The following is a 16,523-nucleotide window of genomic DNA, read 5'->3' on the forward strand; positions in this document are numbered from 1 at the left end:
ACACACACACACACACAAACACTACCAACATCAAAATAACAGGAACTAATAATTATTTGTCATTAGTATTTCTCAACGTCAATGTCAGTGAACTCAATTCACTAATAAAAAGGTACAAACTAACAGAGTTGATGAATAAACAGGATCCATCATTTTACTGCATACAGGAAACACAACTCAGCAACAAAGACAGGTATTATCTCAGAGTAAAGGGCTGAAAAAAGGTTTTTGAAGCAAGCAGACCCAAGAAACAAGCTGGTGTAGTCATTCTACTATCTAATAAAATAGACTCAACCAAAATAATCAAAAGAGATGGGGAACGACACTTGATACTCATCAAAGGAATAATCTACCAAGATGTCAACCTCAATCTGAACCTCAATCTGTCCCAAATGTAAGTGTACTCATATTTGTAAAAGAAATATTACTAAAGCTTAAATCACACATAGATCCTCACACATTATTAGTGGGAGACTTCAACATCCCACTCTCATCTATGGGAAGGTCTTTGAGATAGTAGCTGAACAGAGAGATGATGAAACTAATTGGCGTTATGAATCAAATGGACCTAACAGATATCAACAGAATATTTTGCCCAAACACAAACAATACACTTTCTTCTCAGTACATCATGGAAATTTCTTCAAAATTGACCATATACGCAGTCACAAAGCAAGTTTCAACACATACAAGAAGATTCAACTAACCCCTTGAATCTGTTCATGATCACCATGGATTAAAATTGAACTTCAACAACAACAGAAACAGGAGAAAACCTACAGACACATGGAAACTGAACAACTCTCGACTCACTGACTATGGGGCCAATGAAGAAATGACAAAAGAAATCAGACATTCTACATTCAATGAAAATGAAGGCCCAACATACCCAAACTCATGGGACACAATGAAACCAGTGCTAAGAGGAAATTTCATAGCACTAAGTCCCTTCATAAAGAGATATGATAGATCTCATACTAAAAACTTAACAGAACACCTGAAAGCTTTAGAACAAAAAGAAGCAAGCACATCTAAAAGTAGATATCAGGAAATAATCAAATTCAGGATCAAAATCAGTGACTTAGAAGCAGAACAATACAAAGAATCAACAAAACCAAGAGCTGGTTCTTTGAGAAAATCAGTAAGAAAGACAAAACCTTAGCCTAACTAACTAAAGTGCAGAGAGACAGTATTCCAATATACAAAAATCAGAAATTAAAAAGGAGATATAACAACAGACACTGAGAAGATTAAAAAAATATTAGGTCTTACTTCAAAAATCCTGTACTCCACAAAATTGGAAAATCTTAATGAAATGGATGATTTTCTATCATTGTTAAATCAAAATCAGGTAAATTATTTAAAGAGTCCTATAATCCATAAGGAAATAGAAGCAATCATTAAATGTCTCCCCCCACCCCCAATGCTAGGGCCAGATGATTTAACACAGAATTCTTCTAGACTTTTAAAGAGGAGCTAATATCAATACTCCTCAAACTATTCCATAAAATAGATACAGAAAGATCATTGCTAAACTCATTCTAGGAGGCCAGTCACCCTGATATGTAAACCACACAAAGACTCAACAAAGAAAGATAATTTTACATGAATTTCCCTTATGAACATTGATGCAAAAATACTCAATAAAATAATTGCAACCTGAACTGAAGAACAAATCAAAGAAATCATTCACCATGACCAAGTGGACTTCATCCTAGGGATGAAGGGATGGTTCAACACTTGAAAATCCATCAGCATATGGATTCATATATGGATTCACCATATAAATAAACTGAAAGAAAACATCCACATAAGCATCTCATTAGATCCTGGAAAAACCCTTTGACAAATTCCAACACCCTTTCATGTTAAAAATCTTGGCAAGATTAGGGATACAAGGCCCATGCCTAAACACAATAAAGGCAATACCCAGCAAGCCAATAGCCAACATCAAACTAAATGGAAAGAAACTTAAAGCAATTCCACTAAAATCAAGAACAAGACAACACTGTCCATTCTCTCCCAGTACTATAGTACTTGGAGTTCTAGCTAGAGCAATAAGACAAATAAAGGAGATCAAGGGGAAAAGAAGTCAAAGTATTGCTATTAGCAGATGATATGATTCTGTCTCTGTTTCTGTCTGTCTCTGTCTGTCTGTCTCTGTCTGTCTCTGTCTCTGTCTCTGTCTCTCTGTCTCTCTGTCTCTCTGTCTCTCTGTCTCTCTGTCTCTCTCTTTCTCTCTCTCTCTCTCTCTGAGAGAGAGAGTCCAGGAAACTCCTATAGATGATAAACACCTTCATCAAAGTGTCTGGATATAATATTAAGTAAAAACAAAACAAAACAAAACAAAACGAAACAAAACAAAACAAAACAAAAACCACCAGTAGCCTTCCTTTATATAAACAACCAGGCGGAGAAAGCAATTAAGGAAACAAAACCCGTCACAATAGCCAAAAATAATGCAAAATTTCTTGATGTAACTCTAACCAAGCAAGTGAAAAACCTGTATGAAAAGAACTTCAAATCTCCGAAAGAAAAATTGAAGAAGATGGAAGATCTCCTGCGCTCATAGATCGGTGGGATTAATATAGTAAAAACAGCCATGTTACCAAAAGCAATCTATGGATTCAATGCAATTCCTATCAATTTCCAACACAATTCTTTATAGACCTTGAAAGAAAAATCCTAAACTTCATATGGTAAAATAAAAAATACAAGATAGCTAAAAGAAGCCTGTATAATAAAAGAACTTTTGGAGTTATCACCATCCCGGATTCAAGCTGTACTACAGAGCAATAGTAAAAACTTCAGGGTTTGGTATAGGAACAGTTAGGTTGATCAATGGAATTGAAATAAAGACTCTAAAATAAACCCACACACTTGATTTTTGACAAAGAAGGCAAACCCATACAATGCAAAAAAAAAAAAAAAGTATTTTCAACAAATGGTACTGGTCTAACTGGATATTTTCATATAGAAGAATGCAAGGCTATGGCGGTTGGAGGAGCAGCAATAATCACATGCCAGCTTCTGGAAAGTACTGGATTTTCATTTCAGGTCATCATCAGAAAAGCTAAGTTTGCTATACAGTAAGGATCAGGAGATCTGACCCAGGTTGCAGAACCATTCCTGGTTGCAGAATACAGGGTTGTATTCCTACTTCATCTTTCCAGACCATCCTAGGAGATTACTAGGAATCCTTGGAAGGGAAAGAAGGAACATTGTTGGTTGGAATAAAAACAGGGTCAAATGAGTTCCAGAAAGCAGGCTTCTCAAACTCTTGGACAACAAGCTGCCGAAGAAGACAACTTTAAGAAACCAACTCGAAGCGATATGCAGAGAAGATGAGAGGAGCAGCCTCAGGAAAGAAGTCAGCTTGTTTGCAGCCAAAGAATCTCGATCCAGCTCTCCCAGGAAGATGAGAACTACCCCTCTACTGGTTCTGTGCAGAAGACAAGGAAGAACAAACAGAAGACTCCTGGGCACGGAGATGTGGCAGTACCAGTGAAGTGCTCGAGCCACCTTGGAAGAAAAGGGCATGGGCTGACCGCACTGTGGAGAGCAAGGAGGCATTCAAAAGTAGGATGGAGGTAAAGGTGAGGATCTCTGAAGAATTAAAACCATGGCTGGTGGAGGACTGGGACTTGGTTACTAGGCAGAAGCAGTTGTTAACAGCTCCCTGCTAAAAAGAATGTAGATGCCATTCTTGAGTATGCCAATTGCAAGAAATCACAGGGAAATGTTGACAGTAAGGAGTATGCAGTTTAGTGAAGTTGAGGGGGTGGGGATAGAAGAGTATTTCAATGTGATGTTGGGCACTCAGCTGCTGTACAAGTTTGAAAGGCCTCAGTATGTTGAGATTCTGCTGGCTCACCCTGATGCGCCAATGTCGCAGATCTATGGGGCTCCATACCTACTGAGATTATTTGTGAGAATTGGGGCAATGCTGGCCTATACACCCCTTGATGAGCAATGCCTGGCATTATTGCTGAGCTATCTGCCTGATTCCTTAGGCAAAGAATTCTGCCTCTCTGCTTACTGCCAGTGATTACAAAGTGGCTTCTGCTATCATTGCAAAGCCCCGTGAAGGTCTACTGACCAATCAGTGTTGTCTGGTATCTGTAAACACTTCTGTTTAGTCCTTTCATGGTATAATTGATGCTCTTTAAAACTGTCAATGTAAAAATGGGGCTTATGTTTCAGTTTGTTTTTCTGTTCTGTTGTGGACAGAAAATAAAAGGAGTGCCTAGCTCCTTTCCTCATTTCAAAGTTGCTGCCAGTGTATGCAGTAATTAGACAAAGAAGAAATTCAGTAGACCATTTTATTGTCTAGTTGACATTGCTTGAATGCCAAAGGTTCAACTTAATGTATATACCTGGAAACCCATGTATTTGTGCTTTCTTTCTTTCTTTCTTTCTTTCTTTCTTTCTTTCTTTCTTTCTTTCTTTCTTTCTTTCTTTCTTCTTTCTTTCTTTCTTTCTTTCTTTCTTTCTTTCTTTCTTTCTTTCTTTCTTTCTTTCTTTCTTTCTTTCTTTCTTGGTGTGTGGTGTCTGTAAACAGCCCATCCTCTGCAAGTTCATCTTTGTTGTTCCTTAGGCATTCATTCTATCTTTGTTCAAATTGTTGAAGGATGGATCTTTGTTTCCTGGTTTTTGTATTTGAGTCTAATGCATGTTCTAATATGATAGAGGCAATGCATTATTGTATAGCCACAGTTTTCTGAAAAGTTGATATTTTAGGAATTGTTTTTCAGAACTTAAATAAAACTTGTTTCTAAATTTCAAAGGAAAAAACAAAAACAAAAAAGAAGAATGCAATATGTCCATATTCACCACCCTGCATAAACCTCAAGTCTTAGTGGATCAAAGACATCTACATGAACCTAGATACACTAAATCTAATAGAAGAGAAAGTGGAAAATAGCCTTTAATGCATTAGCACAGAGGGCAAATTTCTGAGCAGAAGACCAATGGCTCAGACTCTACAATCAACAGTTGATAAATGGGACCTCATGAAGCTGAAAAACTTCTGAAAAGTAAGACACTGTCATTAGGACAAAATGACAACCTACAGATTAGGCAAAGATCTTTGTCAACCCTATATCCAACAGAGTGCTAATTAATATCCAAAATATATAAGGAACTCGGGAAGTTAAAGACCAACAAACCAAATAACACAATTAAAAATGGGTAACAGAGCTAAACAGAATTCTCAACAGAGAAATTTTGAGTTGCTAAGAAACACTTAAATGTTCAACCTATCAGGGAAATCCATATCAAAATGACTCTGATGTGTGTTTTAATTACATCATAGGTATATAAGAGGAATCTTTTGTTGATGTAATTCTCCGTTTGAAGACTTATCTTTTGTTTCGGTAAGTCACTTTAAGCAGTCATTTATGTAAGAATGCATGGTGCTTAGGAGGTGGTGTGGAAGGGAAAAGTGAGGAAGGTGGTTGAGCCTTTTCATGAAAAAGTGACTCCAGGCCATCCATTTGACTGGGTGGCAGGACTGTGGGAGAGAGCCTCTACCTGTATGTAGCTCATTCTTATGCATCTGAAGAAGAATGAAGAAGGGCAAGTGCAGAGGAGAGATTCTGCTGAGACCCATGTGATGGCACTTGATAATAAATGTCAGCCCTGCAAGGCCATCTGCGGTAGGAATTGGGGGAAGTATAGGAGGACCAGTGCTTGGCCTGAGAGGGTGGATTGGGGCTGTGAGCCAAGTTTTCCACAAGCAAAGGTGATTTCTGGAGAGTTAGAGTAGAAATGGCTGATTAGGGTTACAATAGTAATTCAAGATGGCTATAATGTTTTTGTAGTCTTTCCCTTTCCATATTCTCTCTATTGATACCAGGTGGCAAAAATTGGACATTCTGTAAGATCTTGGTTTCATCAACACTGGAGAAGCATCACACATGATTATGTTACGTGTTCATCTGTTTGACATGAGACACTCTTGCTTGGGATCATATTCTTCTGATTTTTTTTATGACTTTGATACAAAAGTTTTAAAAATGAAATCTGACATTGGGATAGGCCCCGCACAATATCATATGCACAGCCATGATCTGGATGAGGGCCACGCGATGGTTTGAACTTTAATTTGTGGAACAGAAAAAAAAAAAGCACCTGGCAATGAAATTTCTTCCTGAGGCGAATGCTTACACTTAAAATATGCATGCTGCAAGAAAGAAGGAGTAGGTGCTTTCAGAATGCCAGCTGACATTAGTTTTTGTCAGTGGCGCCCAGCAAACTGTATCCTTTCTCCATTGCCAGTGAACACCCACTAAATGTTTTTCCTCTTTTACTTTAAATATAAACAGCACTACTGCATGGAATCTAAAGTTTGGAACCACATACATGTATATTGGAGACTTAAATTGAAAAAAAAAACAATAAATAATAGATCACACATTTATGTGCTTCAAATTTTAACAGCGAGTTATTAACAAAACGATTTATGGTGGCTCGAGAGATGGATCAGTAATTAAGGGCCTTTTCTGCCTTTGCAGAGGAGTTGGGGTTTGATTTCCAACATCAACACTTAACAGTTCTCAACTGTCAGATCTCTAGCTCTGGAAGTTCCAAACCCCTCTTCTGGACTCCATGGCACACATATCATATACACTCAAGCAGGCACACACACACACACACACACACACACACACACACACATACACAAATTTAAAAAAAAGTTTAAAACAGAAAATAACTTACTAGCAAACCTAAATGTTTCTTCATAAATGGTGAATCCAGTAACTTCCTGCTGTGTGTGACTTTACTTCCAGGTTCAGTGTACGTGTTGAAATTCAACTTCATAGAAGTATATGACATGAAGAAACAGGGTGAGATGTGAATGGTTTGCAATGCATCAGCTCTTTTCTCTCACTATATCTTTTTCATACAATTATGAAAGTACTGGGAGACATGAGTTTTGGGAATGTTAGGAACAGAAAACATTTTGAAAAGTAATTTTTCCCTTCTGAAAATGCACTTTAATATAGGAGCCACTGGATGTCACTGTTGCAACATAGAGGTGGGAGCGAACATCAGCCATGCCGAGGAAGGGTGAATAAAGCGGCTTCCCGGAAGGAGCAATGTATCTGTGTCCGAAATGTAAGTTCTGGAGGCTTTTTATTTATTTATTTTTTTTTCTGCAGTAAAAATCTGCTTCTATAATTTAACAACCTTCCATTTCAATCTAACAATTTAAGGTTTAAATGCCAGAAGTTGTCTTTTTGGGTCAGTAGAGCTATTTTTAAGACTTAGAAAATACGCATATTATCATGCTCTTGTTTCTTGTGCCTCTGTGGCTTTAATGAGTCTCTTTAAAAAAAAAAAAACACAGTTCACAAAACACACAAAATAGAGCGTGTATGGTATTTGTAAGAGTTTTATCCCCACAGTAAGTAGAACTGTTTAAAGCAGTGATAGGAACTTTGGTAGCTTTATCTTCTCCATGTTAGGCAGTCCTAAACCATTTTGGGGAGATGCCCTTTTGGTGGTGATGAGGTCAAGGAAGGAGTGAGGCATTTCTAAGCTTTCTAGTGGCTGACTCACTGGCCACCCTCAGGTTATCTTTGAGTAAAGTTGACTTTTTTCCCTCCCCTATTTGCACACTGTCTTGAAGGCTGGTGTGGCCTTCGAGGCTTCAATCCTTCATGTTGTATGTTCCAAGGGATGCCTGGGACATATTCTGTTCTTTCAGATCTTAGCTGAAAGTAGAGCAGCACTGTTCTTTATTCAGGATAGAAGCTGGCTTCTCCATTTGTAAAGTGGCCTCCGTCATTTCATCTGTGAGATGGTGAAGACAAAGCATGTGCTCAGAAACTAATTTATTAATCTATATAAGGAAAATATTATATGACTAGAAACCGCCAGGGCTTCAGTTTATTTTAACAAATTTGAAACTGTACAGAGGAGAAGGTGAAGGGTGCATAGGGGGATGGGAGGAGGGATTGTGAGAGGAGGTGACTAGGGGTGGGGCAGTGAGTGACAGTTAAAGTGAATAATAACAATGATAATAAAAATTACAGCTTCTTTCCAAACCCATGTGTTAAAAGAATACTCAGGGTAGGTATACCAGGAACAATTATAGAGGACTAGTGTATGTTTTATTTTTAATTTAAAGTAATTTCTATGACTACGAAGAAGCCCATTTTTCTTTAAAAAATTATTCTAGGTTTGGATTTAAAACATATGTATAACCTATAGACATAGCTCAGTGGCGGAGTAATTATGTTATATGTGTAAGGACTTAGATTAAATTCTTCATATCCTACAGAAAAGAAAAACAAATGCATAAATTTCATGACTCTTGCATGACCTGTTATGAACTACTGTAGATGAAGCATTTTGAAAAATATAAAAGAAATACACTTAGGTAACAACTCTAGAAACAAATTAATAAAAAGTATTACCTAGAAGTACTCAGATCATACTTAATACAGAACAGTGCAAGTCTGTAATTAAAACAATAAACTTAGAAGTAAAGAAACAACTTAGGTTCTACATAAATAAACAATAGCACATGCTTTGAATCATACTACAGATATTCCAGGTAAAATTGCTTGCATTACTCTAGAGGAATCTGTTGTGATATTGAGTTGATCCATGGCTGGGTTGTAAAGGTAACTCCCAGTTGCATATTTTGCAGTAATTTAGTATGTTGGTATGTGATTTCGAGGGGAAAGTAGTTTGTCAACAAAATACTGGGATTGTTTATATTTCCAGTTATATATAAAGACTAAAATATTGTTCTAACTTGCTAAATAGTAGACATTTACAAAAGTAGAATCTTAAAAGTAATTATTGTTAAAAGTAAAATTAATTATTATGTACCTGCTTACTAATTATTGGGTAAATTATGAAAGGTTTTATTTTTCTAAAAAATTATATAAATGACATTCTAATCTCCCTTCTATATCATTTATTGATGTCCCAGACAGATCTTCTAGTTTTTAAGTCACTTATAACTATTAAGGTTCATCTAAGACAGTTTAAATTTTCTGAAATTGTTTACTGGTGGTTCTTAAAACTTCCTGTTTCAGAATCACTTGGGACAAGAGATTTATTTAAAAATAGTAAAAAACCAAAAACCAAAAACCAAAAAAAAAAAAAAAACAAAAAAACAAGTCTTATGTCAAAAGTTTCTAATATAGGGCTGTAAAAAAGCTGGAGAACCTGTGTTTCTGGTAAGTTCCAAGGTGTCTTCATCAGTAAGCTCCGTAGAACACTATTTGAATCTTCCTTCCAACTTTATTCTAAGTCCTTGCACTGCAGCTCTCTGATTTAGAGTAGTGATGGAGTTGAGGGAAAGAGAGAAGCTTCGTTTTCTTAGCCTTCCATGTTATTGTACTTAATATTACTACTCATTGTTGGTGTCTTTCAACACCCCAGTGTCCAAGTCACAGCTGTCTTGGGATATCATGTATCTTTGAAGAATGTGCACTCTTTGAAGCACATGTGTTTCCTCACTGTATAATTTCTTGATGTACTACTCCAGCTTTGTCTCTTTGCCCTTCACCTGTCTGTGTATGGTTTCTATCTTCCAATGGCCCCCGTGTAGAAGGCTGTCCAGAGATACCTTGGGAAGTGTTTCTCTGATTTAGCTACCCAGACACAAGAGGTAATTCTTCAGCTATGGTCCAAGGGGGGACCAACTGCTCTTCAAGGGGCGGAAGATTTTGGTGTTGTATTTATGATGCTAAATTTGCAGAGTGCAATTATGAGTTGTAGAGTCAAGGAAGCTTCCAGTGAGATTTCAAAGGAAAGTGTAGGAGGTCAGGCAATGGATGGCATGGTAAGGCTCCTTGCAGGTAGTCTTTGAAAGGGTAGATCATAGAGCTGTGAGGGTAAAGTGAAAGAGGCAGTGTCAAGCCTAGGAAGACAAAAGTGAAACACCTGAAACTGAAGGCCCTAGTAGCCACTGGAGATAACCCTCTTCAAAAGGGATGCCCTGTGGTTTGCGGTGAGAATGGCCTTGGTGATAAGACGTTCCAAGGCTTCCATTCGCACTTTGTATCATGCTCCCTAGATATTGAACATAGAGACACAGGATTTAGTGTTTGCTCTGTAACTTTTTTTTGTCATGCTTTAGGGTCATTGAACTTTTTCTGTTTTCCAATTTTTATTAGAATAGGACTGTTTATATAATTCTATATTGAATCAATTCCTGTTTTAAAAAGTTTATGTGTTCTATAGGGCTTCACAGCTCAGTGTTTTCTTTGAGGCTCAGCAGAGATGCTGCACTTGTATTTTGGGAAATGCTGGGGTGCCTGACATGGGAGATGTGGAGATGAAGCAAATGCATTTTGCATCATGAAGTGGATGTGACATTTTGGAACCCAGGGTTAGAGCGTTGCAGTTTAAACCTAAAATGTCCCCCTCAAAGTCATTGTGCACTTCTTGGATGTCAGCTGATTGGCTTTAGGGAGTTATTTGATTTTAGCCTCATCAATGAATGGAACCAGTGATGAGTTTATAGCTAAATGGACTATAGAATGCATGTCTTTGAAGAGTATACATTGTCCCTGGTTTTTAGTACCTCTCTTTCCCAGTTCTCTTTGGCCAAGAGCAGCCTCTCTTACTACATATACTCTTCATTATGATATCTTCCCTTGACTCAGGCCTAGAGCAATGGAGTTAGTCAACCATGGGCCGAAAATACGAGTCTAAGTAAGCTTTTCCCCTTAAGTTCTTTTTCTCCTGTATTTTGTCATAGTGAAGAAAACCTTCTGAATATACTTATGTTCCTGCCATTCGTCCAGCCCAGCTCTTATTGCTAGAGCCTCCTTTAATCCTCCACCCCAAACACCTTTATATATCCTAGATTGGATCACATTCTTCCTAGACAACCTTATCTTAATTGTCTTTCTTTGTCTTTGCTTTAATACCTTACTAACCTAACAGGGTTACCAGGGCTCCAAGTAGTCTGACCATTTCCCGTCTTACCATGCTCGGTTTATAACTGAAAATTCTCACTTATGATGCTTCTACCTCAAAGCCCTTCCTCAGTTCATATCTTCCATCTCTCCATCATCTCTCCATCATCTCTCCATCATACCCATCTCTCCAAATCTATCCAACCCAAGTTACCCCTCTACCCGAATCATTCTTCCAAACATTCAGCGTTTGTTTCTTCTCTTCCTTTAGTTTCAATTTAAATATCAATGTATCTGAAGGCTTTCCTCTTCCAGTAGTTCTTCTTGTCATGTTCTCTCATGGCACTATGTTTTCCTTACATAAGGCCCTTTGGGGTATGTTGGTGGTTTGATTTGCACTTACATAGGACTTCAGGTCCCTGCCAACAACTGTTTTTTTTGACAGGTCAATAAAGTGCCAGCAGCCATTGGCTGGACAGAGGGACAGAGGGGAGACTATTAGGATTCCCAGGAAAGAAATGGAAAGGAGTGAAGGAGCAGACTCGCCATGAAGGGGAAGCAGAGAGATCAGACTTAAGAGCCTGCCAAAATGTAAGAGTCAGGGAAGCTGTCCCAGGGGCCACTCCCCAGATTGGGTTTGGGGTAGCACAGATGAAATATAGATATAGCAAATATTAACTCAGGAATATTGGAAGGGAGTGTATTAGCCACGTGGAGGTCCAGGGGTGGCCCAGCCATTGAGCTAGTATGGCGTATTAAAAATAACACTGTGTGTGTCTTTCATTTGTGAATTCAGAGCTATCAGTGGGTACAGAGATGTGTGTCCACCCAATGAGAGCATAGAGTGGCCATTTACCATGATGGGGGTAAGTTTTGGCTACATACTTTTTAAAAAATACTTGTTTTTTAAACAAGTCTTTACCGCATATTCAAGAGAGAGAAAATAAATGTCAACAAAGTAGTGCTCAGCACATTTTGAATAAATGAAGAAAAGAAGGAAAGAATGATGATGGAAGGGTGTTCTGTTCTCTTGATAAACAAAGTAAACTCTCAGAGCTGGAAGGTCAAGTGTTTGTTTTATTTTTTAAATTTTTCAAAATTCTAATGAATTTATTTTTTACACTCCATATTTTATTTTACACCCCCAATCCACCCTCTGACTGTTCCACATCCCACCCCCGCTGTCTCCATGTGGATGTCCCAACCTCCCCACCTCTCCTAACCTCTAAACTCCCTGGGGCCTCCAGTCTCTTGAGGGTTAGGTACATCATCTCTGAATGAACACAGACCCAGAAATCCTTTATTGTATGTGTCTGTTGGGGGCCTCATATCAGCTTGTGTATGCTGCCTGTTTGGTGGTCCAGTGTTTGAGAGATCTTGGGGGTCCAGATTAATTGAGACTGCTGGTCCTCCTTCTCCTCAGCTTCTTTCAGCTTCCCCTAACTCAACAACAGAGGTCAGCTGTTTTTGTCCATTGGTTGAGTGCAAATATCTGCATCTGATTCTTTCAGCTGTTTCTTGGGTCTTTCAGAGGGCGGTTATGGCATGTTCTTTTTTGTGAGCTCTTCATAGCTTCAGTAATAGTGTCAGGCCTTGGGACCTCCCCTTGAGCTGGATCCCATTTTGGGCCTGTCGCTGGACCTTCTTTTCCTTATGATCCTCTCTATTTCCATCCCTGTAATTCTTTCAGACAGGAATAATTCTGGGTCAAAGTTGTGGCTGTGGGATGGCAACCCCATCCCTCACTTGATATCCTGTCTTCCTGCTGGAGGTGGGCTCTATAAGTTCCCTCTCCCTACTGTTTGGCATTTCATCTAATGTCCCTCCCTCTGAGTCCCGAGAGTCTCCTACTTCCTAGATCTCTGATAAGTCTTGAGGGTCCCCTCAACCTATTTCTCAAGGTTGCCTGTATCCATTCAAGTGATGGTTTTCAGGCAAGTCATCAGAGAAGAGATAAAAGACCATGACAGGGAGGACTTATTTTTCTGTGTAGTTTATGTCTGTGCTGAAAGTAGATAAGGTGTTCTAACATTATATATTTTGATATCAAACTATGCAATGTATTTGCTAAAAGTTCATGTGTTTGACCCAGTTATGATGTTAATTTGGATCCTCTACGAAACAGAGAACGAGACAAAATTGGAAGTGGAAGAGATTTATGGAACCCTGGGGTGGGAGAGTAGTTGTATGGGAATTGGAGGGAAGGTCAGTGAAGATAGAACAAGGATGAGATCACAATTCAAGTGTGATTCTTAAAGTAGTAGAGACGGAAGAAAGTTTGGGTACAAAGATCTCAGTTTTCAATACAACTTTTACAATGTTCTGGTAACATTATGGCCAGTCCAAAGCCTCAATGGCCCAACACTGTTGCATCTTTCAGAAATGAATCCCCTTCACTATACTGGACTCATATAGTTATTAGCTGTGAAAGGTTTTTTAGAGGTGTAGCTTTCTTGCATATAGGTATAGTGGTAGATTAAGAGCCCAATAATCTGTTCAGTCACCATAGATGGAGATATTGCATGATAAGATCAAATTTGAACAAATGTGCCCTATAGAATGTGCTTAACTACATCAATGAAAACATAGATAATAAATAATCTCATACCAACATAACATAAAGAATAAACACACAAACATACCACCAGTAACTTCAACAACATAAAAGGAGTTAATCATTGATCATTTATAGCTCTCAATATCAACAGGATAGGAAAAGCGGGTCTATCCTGCTGCTGCTGCATGTAACAAGAACACATCAACATCAAAGACAGATTACCTCAGAGTAAAGTGTTAGAAAAGGACTTTTTTTAAAAAAATTGGTTATTTTGTTTATTTACATTTCAAATGTTATCCCCCTTCCAGGTTTCCATTCTGAAAACCCCTCCTTCCACCCCTCCTCCCCCTGCCTCCATGAGGGTGCTCCCCTGCCAACCTACCCAATCCCACCCTACCGCCCTAGCATTCCCCTATGCTGGGACATCAAGCCTTCACAGGACCAAGGGCCTCCCCTCCAATTGATGCCAGACAAGGCCATCCTTTGCTACTTATGCAGCTGGAGTCATGGGTCCCTCCATGTGTATTCTTTGGTTGGTAGTTTATTCTCTGGAAGCTCTGTGGTGTCTGGTTGGTTGCTGTTGTTATTCTTCATATGGGGTTGCAAAGCCCTTCAGCTCCTTCACTCCTTGCCCTAACTCCTCCATTGGGGTCCCTGTACTCAGTCCAAAAGTTAGCTGAAAGCATCCACATCTGTATCAGTAAGGCTCTGGCCGAAGCTTTCAGGAGACATCCATATTAGGTTCCTGTCAGCAAGCACTTCTTGGTATCACCAATATTGTCTGAGTTTGGTGGCTGCATATAGGATGGATCCCCTGGTGGGGCAGTCTCTGGATGGCCTTCCCTTCAGTCTCTGCTCCAAAAGACGCTCCAACATATAACAAAGTCACATGCTCCACTATGCTCATAGCAGCTTCATAGCTTTCCAGAAGCTGGAAAGAACCCAGATGTCCCTCAACATCTGTGTCCTCCTGATGAATGGATACAGAAAATGTGATTGATACACATTACATAATGGAGTACTACTCAGCCATTAAAAACAATGACTTCGTGAAATTCGCAGGCAAATGGGTAGAACTAAAAAATATCCTTAGTGAGATAACATAGTCACAAAAGAACACACATGGTATGTACTCACTGACAAGTGGATATTAAGAAAAGGACTTTCTAAGCAAACGGTTCCAAGAAGCAATCTGGTGTAGCTATTCTAATATCTAACAAAATAGACTTCAAATCAAGATTAATCAAAAGAGATGGAGAAGGACACTTCATACTCATCAAAGGAAATATCTATCAATCTAATCTGCAATATAATCAAACTAAAAAAGAGCGCATGATCATCTCATTAGATTCTAAAAAGACTGATCAAAATTCAATGTCCCTTTATGATAAAAGTCTTGGAGAGATCAGGGATAAAAGGGACATAACTAAATATAATAAAAGCAATATACAACAAACCTATAGCCAACATCAAATTAAGTGTGAGAAACTCAAAGAATTTCTGCTTAAATCAGGACAAGAAAAGGCAGTCCACTCTTTACATACCTATTCAATATAGTACTCAAAATTTTTGTGAGAACAATGTGACCACTGAGGGAGATGGAGGGGATACAAATTGGAAAGAAATAAGTCAAAGTATTGCTATTCACAGATAATATGATAGTATACATTATGCACCCCCCAAAATTCTGCCAGGTAACTCCTACAGCTGATAAACACCTTCAGTAAAGTGTCTTAATACAAGATTAACTAAGAGATAAAATCAGTAGCCCTCCTATACACAAATGACAAGGGAGGTGAGAAAGAATGAAACAACACCTTCATAATAGCTATAAATAATAAAAAAAATTCTTGAGGTAACTAACCAAGCAAATGAAAGAGTTGAATGGCAACAACCTCCATATTTGAAGAAAGAAATTGAAGAAGGTATCAAAAGATGGAAAGATCTTCCAAATGGTGCTGGTCCAACTGGATGTTGGGATGTAGAGGAATGCAACTAGATCCACATCTATCACCCTGCACAAAACTCAAGTCCAAGTGGATTAAAGACCTCAACATAAAACCAGAAACACTGAGTCTGATAGAAGAGAAAGTGGGCAATAGGCTTGAACACATTGACCCTGGAGATAATTTTCTGAACAGAACCTAAGGAGCACAGGCACTAAGATCAACAATTAATAAATGGAACCTCATGAAACTGAAAATGCTTTTGCAAGGCAAAGGACAATGTAAGTAGAACAAAAAGATTTTCACCAACTCCACATCTGATAGAAGTCAAATATTACATACACACACACACACACACATGGTCGATATAAACAAACCAGATAATCTAATTAAAATGGGATACATGATAGATCTAAAGAGAAATCTCAACAGAGGGATCTCAAATCATTGAGAAACTAAGACATGTTCAACATTCTTAGTCATCAGGGCGAAGCGAATCCAAATGACTCAGAGATTCCATATTATGCCTATCAGAATGGCTAAGTTCAGAAACAACAGTCATGCTTGCAAGAATGTGGAGCAAGAGAAGCACTCCCCCATTACAGATAGGAGTGTAAATTCATACGGCTACATTGAAAATCAACATGACTGTTTCTTAAAAATGTGGGAATCAATCTAACTGAAGACATAGCCATACCACTCCATTATAAGTGGATATTAGTGGTAAATAAAAGATACTTATACTACAACCCACCAAGCCAGATAGGCTAAGTAAGAAGGAGGGCTTAAGTGTGTGTGTATGTGTGTGTGTGTGGGGAGGGGATGCAAGTATATTCCTGGGAGTGGAAATTGAATAGATTTTGTGGGTGACCTGGGGGAGGATGTGGATGGGAACAGGAGGGGTCAAGTGGGAGTGAGGTATAGAGGGGAAATATTGGCATAGACACTGGAACAGAAGCGGGGGCATTTTGAGCATGCTGTAGAAACCCTATGTAGTAGAAACTCCATGGAACCCACAAAGGTGACAATAGGGAAGAGTCCTAGTAATGGGGGACATGGAAGAGCTTAATTGACCATTCTCTGTAACCAGGAAAGGCCTCAGGTAGAGGGATTGGGGCATCAACCCAATCCATA

At 38.6% G+C, this 16,523-nt stretch overlaps 1 pseudogene; it reads left to right on the forward strand.

Moving 5' to 3' along the window:
• Nucleotides 1-3,249: 3,249 nt before the first annotated feature.
• On the forward strand, nt 3,250-4,139 carry LOC110338591 (annotated as a pseudogene).
• The last annotated feature ends 12,384 nt before the right edge of the window (nt 4,140-16,523 follow it).

The sequence above is a fragment of the Mus pahari genome, chromosome 22, assembly GCF_900095145.1.
Source record: "Mus pahari chromosome 22, PAHARI_EIJ_v1.1, whole genome shotgun sequence".
In the NCBI taxonomy this organism is placed as follows: Eukaryota; Metazoa; Chordata; class Mammalia; order Rodentia; family Muridae; genus Mus; species Mus pahari.